This window comes from Lissotriton helveticus, chromosome 10 (genome assembly GCF_964261635.1).
Source record: "Lissotriton helveticus chromosome 10, aLisHel1.1, whole genome shotgun sequence".
Lineage (NCBI taxonomy): Eukaryota > Metazoa > Chordata > Amphibia > Caudata > Salamandridae > Lissotriton > Lissotriton helveticus.
The window spans coordinates 939,479,927-939,492,631 of NC_136071.1; positions in this window are offsets into that span (position 1 = coordinate 939,479,927).

The window sequence follows — 12,705 nt, forward strand, 5'->3', positions numbered from 1 at the left end:
TAGGAACTACACTACAGTTCCTGCACCATGATTTCAGGCAGGCACCTTCTCTCATTGTATTTGATCTTCAGTGTCTGTGGTAACCTTCCAATCAGAAAAAGCACACCTTTAAATGTTATGACTAATCACATGCATATATGAGTGTATAGTGTCACTTTTACTTAAGTTGTGAAGGTGTATTTATTAAACTCCATATTCTAACACTAATTTAATAACATTAATTGAATGACTAAGCACAAGACACTGAATTTTGGCATTAAACAAAAGAGAGCAGGATAATACTCTACTCTGTCTCTGGTCTGCATAATATGCAGTCCCAAACTCAAATCCTGGCTTCCCCACCAGACCACATTGTGTGTTCCCCCCAATCACTATACTTCACAATGTATCATTTTCCTTAAACATCCAGATTGAGAGCCCACTGAAATAATTCAGTGAAGGATCTGCATTTTACAAAAACCTCACTTACACAGGGTTAATATAAAATAATCTTGATTCATATTTAAAACCATTATAGGCTACATAACTAGATTACATGAAACCTGACACATTTTGGGTAACTTATTGGCAACGTCGTCAGAGCATGTGGGTATTCTTGAATATTTAATTAAAAAAATATATTACTTTAAAAAAAGTAGTTCAACACAATGCTAAAATCATACATACTTAATTGACACACTGATAAATGTTAATTAATGTTAATAAATGGCCCTTGCAAATGCCTGAACACCTTACTATGATCACACTGGCAACAAATATGTACTAGTATAATCTGTATTATAGACGGGGTCTTACAAGCATCTGCAGCCACTTCCATGAAATCTGGCTGATTGACATGTTCATGGAATGGGGCCAGCTGATAGCTATGGAAGGGTTCACACCTTCAGTGGCATAGTAATGGTAATAAGCTGCAACCACTTAGGCCCTGAAAAGAAGTTGCAGAGAGTGGATTCCAATGCACAGGGACACTAGAAACTGCATTTTAATGACCTGACATTTTGGCCGGTAAACTTGCTTTAGGAAAGGGTTACATTGCATCCTGATCCCATCCTACAGGCCCAGACGTGACCCAAATGCACAGAGGGAGCATGTAATGATCCGCCCTGTTATTGGTCCCACCCCACTCTCCCTACCCCATACTTTCTCCCCACCCCATCTCTACTCTTCCTTGTAGACAATTATCACCATGATGTCACCTTGCTTCATGACACTTGAACCTTTATTTCTAAGCAAGCTGAATTTCAGTGCTGCCAAAGACAGTGGTGGTTTCTCGTTGAGGGCGTTGGGGCTCCGTCCCCTTTACTTCAGCTGGCACTGTATAAAGGCTAAGTGATTTATCTGAGTAAAAAGCAAACATACAGACAGTGACAGCCTAAACACGCATCATTCATTCATTTTTTTAAGGCCGGGCCTGCTGCACAATGCCTGCCACTCCCTGTGTGATGACACTGCTAAGTGATTGTAGTGTCTTGATAGGAATGATGACAGACACTATATATCTTTATCAAGGAGATTTATTCTCTGCTTGTTGCTTCGTCCCAGTCCCTACTCTAACTGCCCACTAGCCGGTCCCGGCTCCTCCTATTCCTGTTTATAGCTCCGCCCCCCAAGCACTAGACTGCATTAAACAATGTTACATCTCCCCCTTTCTTAACAAAATGAAATTGACTTCTACCAAGTTCGTAATTTTCCACTCAGCCCCATGAGTCGACAGACAGTCTTGTTTGGGCCACAGGAATGTGTCTTCATGCATGAGCTCAGATTCAGTCCGGTCTTCAAGCATCAGTAAGGTCGAATCAGTGATGGGCCTGTCTTTGGTCGATCTTTCTGTTGTCTCAACACAAACATCTTTGACCACAGGAGCGCATTCTTGAAAATGTGAGACATTGTGCGTGAACTGCTTGTTCTCAGATTCCACAGTTGTCATGATTTCTTTTTGCTGTGTAACTACTGATATCTCAGAGCGGTAATGGCAGTCTGTTCTCCATTGTGACACTTGTTTTTCTACAAACACAACAATGATGGACAGAATGTGGATCAATGTCACACATTCACCCCAGTCCAAAGATCTGGGCCCAAATCCATCGTTTTTCCACTCCACACCACCCTGGGTTAGACAATGGCGATATGCAAATCAGCGCTGACCCTGTGCCCCATGGGAACAGTCCAGTCCGAACTACAAAAGCCATGTCCTTCCCAGAACGGAAACAAGCATCCGAGGACCGGACCGGTTTCGAGGTAACACCTCTCTTCAGCCCGGCTAGCTTGATTCCAGTGGTGTGGAGTGCCTGGGACTCACGTCTGAGCATCCCCAGTACACTTAGAGCGGTAACTGCAAACACAACAATGATGGACAGAATGTGGATCAATGTCACACATTCACCCCAGTCCAAAGATCTGGGCCCAAATCCATCGTTTTTCCACTCCACACCACCCTGGGTTAGACAATGGCGATATGCAAATCAGCGCTGACCCTGTGCCCCATGGGAACAGTCCAGTCCGAACTACAAAAGCCATGTCCTTCCCAGAACGGAAACAAGCATCCGAGGACCGGACCGGTTTCGAGGTAACACCTCTCTTCAGCCCGGCTAGCTTGATTCCAGTGGTGTGGAGTGCCTGGGACTCACGTCTGAGCATCCCCAGTACACTTAGAGCGGTAACTGCAAACACAACAATGATGGACAGAATGTGGATCAATGTCACACATTCACCCCAGTCCAAAGATCTGGGCCCAAATCCATCGTTTTTCCACTCCACACCACCCTGGGTTAGACAATGGCGATATGCAAATCAGCGCTGACCCTGTGCCCCATGGGAACAGTCCAGTCCGAACTACAAAAGCCATGTCCTTCCCAGAACGGAAACAAGCATCCGAGGACCGGACCGGTTTCGAGGTAACACCTCTCTTCAGCCCGGCTAGTTTGATTCCAGTGGTGTGGAGTGCCTGGGACTCACGTCTGAGCATCCCCAGTACACTTAGAGCGGTAACTGCAAACACAACAATGATGGACAGAATGTGGATCAATGTCACACATTCACCCCAGTCCAAAGATCTGGGCCCAAATCCATCGTTTTTCCACTCCACACCACCCTGGGTTAGACAATGGCGATATGCAAATCAGCGCTGACCCTGTGCCCCATGGGAACAGTCCAGTCCGAACTACAAAAGCCATGTCCTTCCCAGAACGGAAACAAGCATCCGAGGACCGGACCGGTTTCGAGGTAACACCTCTCTTCAGCCCGGCTAGCTTGATTCCAGTGGTGTGGAGTGCCTGGGACTCACGTCTGAGCATCCCCAGTACACTTAGAGCGGTAACTGCAAACACAACAATGATGGACAGAATGTGGATCAATGTCACACATTCACCCCAGTCCAAAGATCTGGGCCCAAATCCATCGTTTTTCCAATCCACACCACCCTGGGTTAGACAATGGCGATATGCAAATCAGCGCTGACCCTGTGCCCCATGGGAACAGTCCAGTCCGAACTACAAAAGCCATGTCCTTCCCAGAACGGAAACAAGCATCCGAGGACCGGACCGGTTTCGAGGTAACACCTCTCTTCAGCCCGGCTAGCTTGATTCCAGTGGTGTGGAGTGCCTGGGACTCACGTCTGAGCATCCCCAGTACACTTAGAGCGGTAACTGCAAACACAACAATGATGGACAGAATGTGGATCAATGTCACACATTCACCCCAGTCCAAAGATCTGGGCCCAAATCCATCGTTTTTCCACTCCACACCACCCTGGGTTAGACAATGGCGATATGCAAATCAGCGCTGACCCTGTGCCCCATGGGAACAGTCCAGTCCGAACTACAAAAGCCATGTCCTTCCCAGAACGGAAACAAGCATCCGAGGACCGGACCGGTTTCGAGGTCACACCTCTCTTCAGCACGGCTAGCTTGATTCCAGTGGTGTGTAGTGCCTGGGACTCACGTCTGAGCATCCCCAGTACACTTAGAGCGGTAACTGCAAACACAACAATGATGGACAGAATGTGGATCAATGTCACACATTCACCCCAGTCCAAAGATCTGGGCCCAAATCCATCGTTTTTCCACTCCAGCACCACCCTGGGTTAGACAATGGCGATATGCAAATCAGCGCTGACCCTGTGCCCCATGGGAACAGTCCAGTCCGAACTACAAAAGCCATGTCCTTCCCAGAACGGAAACAAGCATCCGAGGACCGGACCGGTTTCGAGGTAACACCTCTCTTCAGCCCGGCTAGCTTGATTCCAGTGGTGTGGAGTGCCTGGGACTCACGTCTGAGCATCCCCAGTACACTTAGAGCGGTAACTGCAAACACAACAATGATGGACAGAATGTGGATCAATGTCACACATTCACCCCAGTCCAAAGATCCCGGCCGGTCCTCGGATGCTTGATTCCGTTCTGGGAAGGACATGGCTTTTGTAGTTCGGACTGGACTGTTCCCATGGGGCACAGGGTCAGCGCTGATTTGCATATCGCCATTGTCTAACCCAGGGAGGTGTGGAGTGGAAAAACGATGGATTTGGGCCCAGATCTTTGTACTGGGGTGAATGTGTGACATTGATCCACATTCTGTCCATCACTGTTGTGTTTGCAATTACCGCTCTAAGTGTACTGGGGATGCTCAGACGTGAGTCCCAGACACTCCACACCACTGGAGTCAAGCTAGCCGGGCTGATGAGAGGTGTTACCTCGAAACCGGGCCGGTCCTCGGATGCTTGATTCCGTTCTGGGAAGGACATGGCTTTTGTAGTTCGGACTGGACTGTTCCCATGGGGCACAGGGTCAGCGCTGATTTGCATATCGCCATTGTCTAACCCAGGGTGGTGTGGAGTGGAAAAACGATGGATTTGGGCCCAGATCTTTGGACTGGGGTGAATGTGTGACATTGATCCACATTCTGTCCATCACTGTTGTGTTTGCAATTACCGCTCTAAGTGTACTGGGGATGCTCAGACGTGAGTCCCAGACACTCCACACCACTGGAGTCAAGCTAGCCGGGCTGATGAGAGGTGTTACCTCGAAACCGGGCCGGTCCTCGGATGCTTGATTCCGTTCTGGGAAGGACATGGCTTTTGTAGTTCGGACTGGACTGTTCCCATGGGGCACAGGGTCAGCGCTGATTTGCATATCGCCATTGTCTAACCCAGGGTGGTGTGGAGTGGAAAAACGATGGATTTGGGCCCAGATCTTTGTACTGGGGTGAATGTGTGACATTGATCCACATTCTGTCCATCACTGTTGTGTTTGCAATTACTTGTTTTTCTAGGCATCCGCTTGTGGTTTCACTTCTTTTACCCATTCGGTCAGGGACATCAATGCTCTCGTGTTCACGGCCCTGCGTATTGGACGATAGAGCATTGCCTGATAAGACATTATCTGAACTGAGTGTCCTGGTTTGGTTTTGGGACTAATTTGCGGGCTCTATTCGTCCTATCTGCTCCCACTCACGTTTGCAAATGTTGAACTCTTTGAGCATTGGGGCATGAGCACGTTCCGTTCTCGTCCCCTCTTGCCTTCGTGATGCGGATCCATCTTTGCCAACACACCTTGTCTTCTTGACGGAGTGATGAGACAGTCTTTTCCCACGCCAGTGTATAGTGTCCCATATGGTTGTCTTTCTTCTGAAAACCCTTGGAGTCAACCTCGCAAACTCCGTCGGGGGTGACGGTACCCTCCTCAGGTACGGATATAACTGCAACGGACAGGACAAGTTGCTTGACGGGGTGATCGAATGTTCCGAGCCATCGGCGTGAGATGTGTTGCTTTGGACGGGTAGAACATTACTTATCGTTGAAAGTGTTGAGCATACCTCTACTTGGGTCAAAGAAATTAGGAAGGGTCCTACTCAGTCTGATCCTGTTTCCAATATTAACAGTGAGAATCGACACATTTTTCAACCTGAAATGAGTGTGGCTGCTGTAAGCAAAATTCCTTCAAAGTTAGAGAAACCACCTTTAAAGACTGAGAAACCCAGACAAAATTACAGCTCTAATAGAGAAAATAAATTTAGATGTCCCAGATGTGGAAGTGAAAAACATGGACCAAATTACCCAAACTGTTTTGCTAAAAGTACTGTTTGTAGGAATTGTGGTAAAAAAAGGTCATTACGCTAGAATGTGTAAAAACAGCAAAGTTAATTTTGTAGATGACGAAGAAGAGTACTCTCAAGATTCTATTCACTGCATTACTGATTCGCAGGATGATATTGTTAACGGAGTGAATCAAGTGGATGATGATATTGTGGTCATGCCCTCTTGTGACATTCACATTGCCAACAAGGTTGTTCCTGTTCTAGCTGATTCTGGTTCATTGTACACCTTTATTAGTGATAAATTCTGGTTTTCAAATTTTGAAGGGGACAAGATCAAGCTTTTGACCCCTGACATTAATCCAGTTGGGTATGCTAAACAAAAGATCGATTTGATTGGATACTCCATCCAGACCATTACTTTTAAGGGTAGAGAAACTGTTGGTAAAGTGTATGTTTTGCGAAAAGGGGGGAAAATCTTTTGGGCTGGCGTCATTAAAGGAACCTAGGTATTACCTTAAATCCCAATGCTCCTGAACAGGTCATGTTGGTCTCTCACCTTGGTGATTTTTCTGACATTTTTGAAAAATTTCCTGAGGTGTTTAGTGATGGTTTAGGTCTTTTGAAAGGATTCAAACATAAAATTATTTTGAAAAGGAATGCAAAACCTGTTGTGCACAAGGTTCGGAAAGTGCCGAATCTTATGATAAAACCTCTCCAAGATGAAATTCATAGGTTGTTGAAGTTGGGTGTGGTGGAGGAAATTGAATGCTCAGAATGGCTTGCACCAATTGTTTTGGCACCTAAGGACAAGGGTACCAAGATTAGGATGTGTGTGGACCTTAGGAGTCTAAATAGTTCAATTTGGGTGGACAGGCAGCCTTTGCCTAATATTAATGAGATTTTGACTAGGTTGGGTGGGGCTACTATTTTTAGTATTATGGACTTGTCTGCAGCATACCACCAAGTCTTGTTAGATGAGGGATCAAGGCATCTAACGTTGTTTGTGACTCCTATTGGTGCTTACAGATTTATCAGGATGCCTTTTGGGCTGGCTAGTGCAGCTGCATGTTTTCAGAGGATCATGAAGAATGTTTTATCTGGTATTGATTCAGTCTTATTCTTTCAGGACGACATTCTTGTGTACGGAAGTGATGTTGACAGGCATGATGATGTTCTTTTTGGAATTTTAACTAGGCTCAAAGAATCTGGTTTGACTTTGAAACGTGAGAAATGCAAGTTCAGAGTCAAATCGGTATCTTATTTGGGGCACAATATATCTGGGGAAGGTATTAGTCCCAAAATTGATCTGGCTGAGGCTATTCTACAAGCTCAAACCCCTTCTAACAAAGATCAAGTGAAATCTTTTAATGGTTTGTCTGAGTATTACTCTAAATGTATCCCTAATTTTGCTAGTGTTATGCAGCCTATTAGACTGCTTTTAAAGAAGGGCGCGGTTTTCAATTGGGACAAAGAATTGTTGAAAATTAGTACGTTTTGGTGAACATTATCTGCGCCATCTTGCCTCTTCCCCTGATGCCACACTTTTGTCGTGCGCACCCGCCATTTTAAGACGCCCCGATCAGAACGAACCCTTTTGCATGCCGCTGGCCCCTGACATAGCCCTTCGCCTTCACTAAGCCTGCACGCTGACCACCCCCCCTGCTTGCACCTGCCTTGAATCATAAACCCCTCTTCGGCGCTGCTCTGCCCCAGGCCCTCATCCTGTTCCCAGCGCGACACCTCCCTTCTTCCCTTTCATGATCCCCGGCCCTTAGATGCAAACCCCTTTTTCCCGTGTGCCCGTTTGTCTTCCCCGTTCCCAGGCCGACACCCAGCTCTGCCGATACTATCCCTTGCCCCTCCCCGTACAATAGAAAGCTTCCCTCCTCACAGGACCCCCGAGTTGATCAAAGCCCCCCCACCCCATGAGATCCGATCGAACCCCGCATTCCATGAATTGGCGGAATATCCAGCTGCGCGATAGTCATCACCTGCTGTGACCAGGGTGGGGATTTCTACTGTAGATATGGGATTTCTACTGTAGATATGTGTTGGAACGGGCCCGAAGGGGGATTCCGGGAATGTCTTTTCGTACATCAAAGCTTTATCATATGTATGTAAACTGTAATAAAAACCACAAACACTGTATATAAGGGGCCATGCCCCAAACGTAAGTTAGAGCACCTCAGAACGATACCTTCTGTCCGTTTTGCTGTGTTCTCCTCCGGAGAGAATAAAAACCTTGTTTCCTGCTTTCCAGTCTCCAGCGCCTGCCTCTTCATTGATTAAATAACTAGAGGGTCACAGAGGCAATACCGCCGGGCAAATATCGATTGTCCCCGACCCGACTCAGGTTTCAACAATTGGCGTCCCAAGCGTGGGGCCCATCAGCGACTCGTGGATCCAGTGGGAGAGGTCCCGACGACAGAGTGAACGACTGCAACGATCGGGAGAGCTCTTGCCCAATAGACCCTCGTCTGGCAGCCGATCATCCGAACTTCACTAGTTCCGAACAGACCTCTCTCGAGTGATCTACGGTCCTGACTGGGGACCATTAGGAGTGCCGTGAGAATTACGAGAAAAAGAGGACGATCGGGCGCTGGATTCGGAAGACAAGAAACTGTCCACATGGTCCGGGTAAGGTCGTGTAATCACGACAAGGTGCGAAATGATTGCTTGATTGTTTGATTGCTTGATTATTTATAAAATACTAGTATTACTCTTTGTTTGACCTAATTGGAGATTCACTGTCTGCACACGGAGAAACAGTAGGCTCCTTCTCTTTTGCAAACGGTGAAGGATAGGTAATGTAACCGTCGCGCCTATCTTTCTCCCCCACTGACTCTATTATTTCTCAACGGTTTTTGGGAGACTCCCCACTCCCTCACTGATTAACTGGGTTCTTTAACCCCGAACTACTGTTCACAGATTGTCTTCTGGAGATTCTCTGTCTGCAAACCGGAAACAACAGCTTCCTCTTTGCGGTTAGTGAAAGGGTAGAGGACGCAGACTTTTGCGCCCTACTTACTCTCCCCATTGTCCTTTTTCTATCCTATTTATTTATTTATTAATTGCTTGATTGTTCCGCGTTCTTGGTTACTCTTTTTTATTTTTGTTCATGAGGTATTCACTGCCTGCAAACAACGTAGAATAGGAATATTCTGTCTAGTCTTTGCACCTAGTGATAAGATAGGCACTGCTGACTTATTAGTCCCTCGTTACGAGCCGTCATGTCTGTCTTCTCCCCATTGATTGATAATTGGTTCAGCCCGGACCGTGTATTAGAGGTGGACCATATAGCTCCACTAGAAGGCACCCCTAATAAGGACATGTTCATAAACTATGGATTAGTTACCATAGCCTATAATAAATTGTGGCACAGGTATACCAAAGAAAGTCAAGACAAACAGTGGCCACTGGCAGGATCCTTTGACCTTGATAAAATAGAAACGTTAGAAATAGCCCTTCGAAATAATAAGACAACGCCTATTATGCTCGACAGTCTCGGTATGTGGCGCAGAGAGGCTATGCAACGACAGAGAAAAGACGAGGACAAACCAAGTAGAGAAATATACCGACAGGACAACCCCAGGACACCGCTACCCACAACTTATCCCCCGACACTATGCAAAAGACGACCAGACTTAGGGCCAGACCAATGCGCTTTTTGTAGATATGTCGGACACTGGAAAGCCCAATGCCCGACTCTACTGAGCGTGAGTAAAGGCAAAGGGCCGACAGGAACGACAGACCGGCAGTACGAGAAAAAGCGCGAGACAAAGAAGAACCCGACTTACATAGACAGACCAGATAGAACCACCACGTTTGATTATGCCCGATGGCACAGATTTCGCCAGGACAATTTCAGCGGCATGCTCAAGTTCTCCTAGGTCGGGCAACGTCAAGACGGGAACCCAGCCTCGCTTTAAAATTCACAGACGGAAAGAGATAATCATGACCAATAACTGTTTTTATATTCGTCTTGGGTCTTTTGTATGTCGTACTTGTACTGTCCCCCGTCTGAGTTTGTGTGTATGTAATGTACGAATCTGCGTCATCCCTCTACACGTGTTTCCGTGTTACTCGACCTCTGTTAGCAGAAACTTAGCATAAAAGCAACCTGGAAAGAAAGAAATGGCAAAACAAAATCCGTAGACCATTGATGAACTTAAACTTTTAATTTAGCACAACAAACAAGGAATAATAACGGTAAACTGTAGAAAATGAAAGTCAAACAGAACATTCGTCCCCCCCCATTCTGGAACCTTCCAAGGTAGGACAGGGTTACGGCTACGCCCAACCAGCGACAACCCATATAAGGCGGGCCCCGCTGCCAACTCTTGGTCAGGAAATCTTAACGTATGGGGGAGCCGGAGGAGAGGCAGGAGCCAGCAGCCTGGGCAGTTGTAGGTAGTCCCGCCACATGTCTCCTCAGCCAGCCGCAACGGGCCTGGATAGACTTAAGTAGTCCCGCCACATGTCCAGAGAAGAACGAGGCACCTCTTTCTTTTCCCTTCCGTAACAGCCGCAGCAGCTCTGGACGGCGGGATGTCCTGCACGTACCTCCACAACAATTTGTCCAAGTTGGGCTGGGAGGGAGAGGCGACGCGGACGAGCCTCTCCCACCTCCACCGATAGGAGGTCTCCCAGCCCCCGGCCCGACGCCGAACACCCCCAGTCAGGCGATGGTGCCAATACTTCCACAGCACCGAACACACCATGGTGGCACCCCAGTACTTGCGCAGCACCGAACGTGCAATGGTGGCCATATTTTCGGAACACCGAACCAGCAATGACTGCACTGATACTCGTGCCGCGCCGAATGCGCGCCACAGGTGGCCATACTCCCACAGCACTGAGCACAAGACTTGGGGAACACCGGATGTGGAGAGACCTTCATGCGGGGCGATGAAAAAGAACAGCATGGAGTGCACCGGGAGAAGGAGACGGCGCGAACGAGTCTCCCTCGCCCCCCCAGGTGGGGGCATCACAACTGCACCCCAGCTGAACGTCCCGCTTTCACACAACAGGGACCTCTTCCTTTCACTCCGAAGGATCTCTCCCACTCTTGCAAACTCGACGAGAGTGGCCCCTGTAGGGCCTCAAAATGGCGTCTGGGTCCGCTGGAAGGCGGGCCCCGGCCACTAGAGTAACTTTGACCAGCAATATAACTCAAACATTTGCCCGCTGGGGCACGAGCCCCCCATCTCCGACAGCATCTCCGCAGCCTTGAAGATCCTACAAAGGTCCCCGGCGGAACCTTCGGCCTCTGCAGGTTTCCGGTAAGGGACGGCTGCCTTGATCGCCAACGAAATAAACGTGACATTGCCACTCCCTCTGTTAGCATGAATTCTAGAACTGCCGAAAAGGACTCTGGTCCAACTGCCAGTAATGGGAACATTTCCCCCTGATGCTGCTTCCGGACTGAGCCGGCCCCGCCCAAGATGGCGCTGGTATCCATCGGAACTTACGAACACCTCGTGGTGTTCCTTCGCACTAATATAAACTTGATGTTCTGAGACTTTATATGATCCTTTGTACACTTGGCTAGAAAAGACAAGGAGAGCTCACTCGACGAACAGTATGAAAGGATCGCGTTACAAATGCTGATTACAAATGTACAATGTATTATATTTTTTATAGCTGATGTATAACCTCATCTACGACGCACACATACGGTATACATATAGGAAATCTGATTGCAACTATTATGATTATGCTTCTAAATTATGAAAATAAATGCCCCCCCCCGAACCCCCAGCCAATTAATAGACGTTTTAGTTTCTTACAAATGAATGAATAAAACTTTCCGATGTTTTTATTGCTGCAAACGACACCCCCCACTGTACGCACTTTAGCCATTGCCACGACCGGCCAAATACGACCGCACCCTCATAATCCACGTGCTGAAATGATTTTGCAAAATAAAGTTTTTGAAACTATGGACGGGTATTGCATGCTTTATTTTAAAAATGTGGGATCGGTGGGAAAGTTCTTTTCTGTGCACCCTACTCTGCTCTCTCTTTAAGGTTAAAAGAAGATGGTTGCCCAGCCCTGGAGGACGGGTCGGATCGACAACACGACACCCCGCCTTCAAAAGTACGCGACTGACCCATGAACTCTCGCGTAGAGGAAGGCCTTGACTTCCAAGGATGGGTAAAACGAACGGTGTAAATGAGGGAATGTAAAAGGAGGGTAAAATGAAATGGTGTAAATGTTATAAAGTACAACGTTCCAAGGTATCAGGGAACGGAGCTGACCCAAGAACCGAAGAACCTTAGAACGCCACAGCGTTGAAAGAGGTTTAAGGATCCCGATAGTGAGATACATCCTTTTGACTAGATACCTCGTACTAGGCACCTCTGGTTTCCTTTTTACGTATTCCCCGCACACGACCTATAAGGGCACACTGCCCCCCCTCCCCTCCCGACCCCAGAAACCATACCCCCGGGGCCCTGCCCCGAGGAGGAAAGACGAGTAAGAGGTAAGTAAAGGACTTATGAATCCCTGTATCTGAATATGCGCGAATGCTGTCTCCCCCACCCCCTTTTTTTCCTTCCCTCTGCAGGTTACATCAGAGATTACAGCCGAGGTGTGGCGAAGATCCGAAGCCTTGCCATGTCTAATACACAAAGCAGACTAGCACCGCAAGGTGGTGCCTAAGCACGCCTGCAA